This window comes from Lactuca sativa, chromosome 2, assembly GCF_002870075.4.
Source record: "Lactuca sativa cultivar Salinas chromosome 2, Lsat_Salinas_v11, whole genome shotgun sequence".
NCBI lineage: Eukaryota > Viridiplantae > Streptophyta > Magnoliopsida > Asterales > Asteraceae > Lactuca > Lactuca sativa.
Window position 1 is genome coordinate 117154296 of NC_056624.2, and position 4415 is coordinate 117158710.

The window sequence follows — 4415 nt, forward strand, 5'->3', positions numbered from 1 at the left end:
TAAAGTTGTATATGGTTTAAAGCAAGCACCGAGGGCCTGGTATGAAACTTTAACTCGCTTTTTGAAAATGTCGAAATTTAAACAGGGTTTGGTTGACCCAACCTTCTTTTGAAAGAAAGAAGGCGAACATCTAACGATAGTTCAGATTTATGTCGATGACATCATCTTTGGCTCCACGAATCTTAGCTCAACGGCTGAATTCAAGAAGTTGATGGAGACTAAATTTGAAATGAGTGCAATGGGTCCGATTAATTTTTTCCTTGGGTTGAATATTAGACAGGGACCAGAAGGTATATTTATCAACCAGGAGGCCTATACAAAGAACTTGTAGGAAACATTTTCTAAGACGGGAGATTCGAAAGGGAAGGTTCCTATGGCATTTGGCACTAAGTTAATGATGGGTTTTAGCCATATGAACATTCCTATGTGCACATGCAACCCTAATGCTTGGATCTAGGTTTCTCTAATTGAACACACATTGAATCCAAGACTTCTAATGGCTAAAAGAGTATAATAACAATATAAAAAACATAGATTAGAAGTTTACCTTTAATTACTTGCTTGATCTTCTTGACCTTGAGGCTTTAGAGTCACAATTGTCACTCCTCTAATGGCTTACAAACACCAACGAGCAAGAAGATGATTTAGGAGAGAGGAGGAGAGGGGATTAAATCGGCCAGGGATTCTTCTCAAAGCACAAGTCACGAAACCCCATAGCCCTTGGGGTCTATTTATACTTGTAAGGCTCCTGGGTTTCACCCTTAAACCCTAATTAGATAACTTAGGCCCTAAGCAATCCAATACCCCAATAGATAAGCCCTTGGATGAAATCTAAGCCTATCCAAAGCCCTAGAATTCGTCCCTCCTTATCCTTAAGGGATTTATAGCCTAAAGTGCAACTATCAAACAATTGACAGTTTATACCTTCTCTCATTATAAATCATCCTGTCAAGTTGCTATGGTGAAGGCAACCCAAAAGGACCATGCACAACCGGGTCAAATACTTGCCTAATATAGTTGCAACCTTAGACACTAATCCAACAGTCTCCTACTTGGATAAGTCTAGTAACTATATACACAAGTATAATCCGATTAGCAATCGTTGCTCTCAAAGACGCTGTTAAACTCTGATCTAATCAATCTTGTCCTTTAGATAAGGGATCGTATAGTCCTCTGTTTAGATATCATGCTGACATTTATATGGAACTAATATGTCTAGCATTTGGTTTCTCAATCTCCGATTCATTTGACATAGAACTTAATCAAACACATCAATTCAGTTCTGACCGGGCCCGACACATAAGTCAAATCAAATCATCGAGCGGTCGAGATATCACTTTTACCTTGTTAAGATAAAAGTAACAAATAAACTTCGACTTATATGCATTTACTTATTCATTAATCAACTATACACAACAATGCGTTTTATAACATCAGGTTACTGATGCGGTTTCGCATTATCAATGTACAACCAATTAACAAATAACAAACCATATATCTTGGTTTTAAGACCATATGATATTATCGTTTTGCGATCACCCCTTTTTTTAATCATATTCCATAAGGTGATTCCAGCAAGCGCGGGTTTGTTCCAATGCTCAAAACTAGTTCATAAGCACTCATGAACGTTGCAACAAACGTTTGCTATGTGTAATACCATTTAGACAATCTACACACGAATTCATGACAATCTTCATTCATACCTACTTCCAACATATGAACGATTGTGGATAATTTGAACAATTCGATTATTCTTAATAAACTCAATTATTCTGGAAGTCAAAACATGCAAAATGAAATTATAGTTAAACAATTAACATAAGACAGTAACATTACTCATAAATAATACTCTTTTATTTAATCATCAAATGTTAATTACATTTATCTATTACACGTTTCTACTACTATCTAATCTATACTAATATCATCCTTCAGCCCAATACTCCTAGCATGCTGCAAATGCTTAACCCTACTCAGTCCCAACGTAAGCGGAGCTACTGGGTTATCTTCTGATAATATCATCTTCACTATGAGTTGTCCTTCTTCTACACGATGTCTAATAAAGTGATATTTTCAGTCGATATGTCGAGATCTACCATGATCCCTCGGTTCCTTGATCAAGGCAACCGCTCCTTCATTATCACAAAAAATCTCCATGGGCTCCTTTATGGCAGGTACAACTCCAAGATCACCGATGAAGTTCTTTAACCATATTGCCTCCTTCGACGCTTCGCTCGCTGCAATGTACTATGATTCGCACGTTGAATTAGCTATGGTTTCCTGCTTGGAACTTTTCCAAGTTACTGCTCCTCCATTCAGGGTAAAGACCCAGCCCGACTGCGAACGGTAGTTGTCTCTGTCGGTTTGAAAGCTGGCGTCACTATACCCTCGCACCTTCAACTCATCACTCCCTCCGAGGACTAAGAACCATTCCTTCGTCCTCCGAAGGTACTTAAGGATATTCTTAACTGCAATCCAATTGGGTCTGCCAGGGTTCCCTTGATATCTGCTAACCATGCTCAAAGCAAAGGCTAAATCAGGGCGAGTACAAGTCATAGAATACATGATTGAGCCAACTGTGAAAGCGTATGGTACTCGGCTTATTTTTTCTATTTCATCTTCGGTACTCGGACTTTGAGTCTTACTCAATTTGGCATTACTTTGTATCGGTAATTCTCCCTTCTTCGAGTTTTCCATACTAAAACGTTTTAGTACCTTATCTAAGTAAGTGTTCTGACTAAGTCCTATTAGTCTCTTACTTCGCTCTCTCACTATCCTTATTCCCAAAATATAGGAAGCCTCTCCGAGGTCCTTCATAGCGAAGCACTTCCCGAGCCAGGACTTAACTTCCTGCAGAGTCGGGACGTCGCTTACTATGAGTAGTATGTCATCGACATACAGAACGAGGAAGCTTACTATACTCCCACTGGCTTTGACATATACACATGATTCATCTTCGCTTCGTACAAATCCAAACTCTTTGACTTTCTCATCGAAGCAAAGATTCCATTTGCGAGACGCTTGCTTAAGTCCATAAATGGACTTCTCAAGCTTACACACTCTATTTGGATGCTTCATATCGACAAAACCCTCTGGTTGAGCCATGTAAACATCCTCAACCAACTTCCCATTAACGAAAGCGGTTTTGACATCCATTTGCCAAATCTCATAATCATGAAATGCTGCAATAGCTAGCATCACTCTAATAGACTTTATCTTCAAAACTGGTGAGAAGGTCTCATCATAGTCAACTCCGGGAGTTTGAGTAAAGCCCTTCGCAACCAATCACGCCTTATATGTGTGTACGTTTCCATCCACGTCGGTCTTCTTCTTGAAGATCCATTTGCACCCAACGGTCTTACGTCCGGGCACATTATCAACAAAATTCCAAACTTGGTTGTCATACATGGACTGGATCTCGCTGTCCATCGCCTCTTTCCATTTTACAGACTCCTGACCTACCATGGCTTCCTTATAGCTATTAGGTTCATCTAGATTTATTAGTGTACCATCACTAATATACGTGTCCCCTTCGGTAGTAATATGAAAACCATAAAACTGGGGTTGAAATCTAACTCTTTCGGAACGTCTAAGAGGTAAGGACTCGTCAATTGGTTCAACCGGAGTTTCCTCCTCGGGTTGAGTGCCAGTGGTAGAGGTTCCTTCATCTATCGATTCTTGAATCTCTTCAAGATCGATTTGCCTCCCACTGTCTCCTTGGCTTATGAGTTCTCGCTCTCGGAAAACTCCTCTCATCGCAACGAAGACAATATTGTCCTTCGGTCTATAGAAGAGATATCCAAAGGATTTCTGCAGGTAGCCGATGAAAATACATCGCTCACTACGAGGTTTGAGCTTGTCGTGAGTATCTCGTCTTACGAAAGTCTCGCAACCCCAAACCTTGATATGTGCCAACGAGGGAGCTTTCCCTGTCCACATCTCGTGAGGTGTTTTGGCAACCTTCTTAGTAGGGACTCGGTTAAGGATATGGGAGGTAGTCTCTAAGGCATACCCCCAAAAAGAGATAGGTAGTGAAGCACGAATCATCATAGAGCAAACCATGTCTAACAAGGTTCGATTACGCCTTTCTGCCACACCATTCAACTGTGGTGTCCTAGGTGGCGTCAATTGTGAAACTATTCCACACTCCTTGAGATAGTCGCGGAATTCAAGACTTAGGTACTCTCCTCCTCGATCGGATCGAAGCATCTTGATTTTCCTGCCCAATTGATTCTCCACTTCATTTTTGAACTCTTTGAATTTTTCAAATGTTTCTGACTTTTTCTTGATTAAGTAGATATACCCATATCTACTATAGTCATCGGTAAAAGTCACATAGAAGCGGTTCCCATCCTTCGTGGTTGATCTAAACAGTCCACATACATCTGTATGTATTAGGTCCAATAGACCCTCAC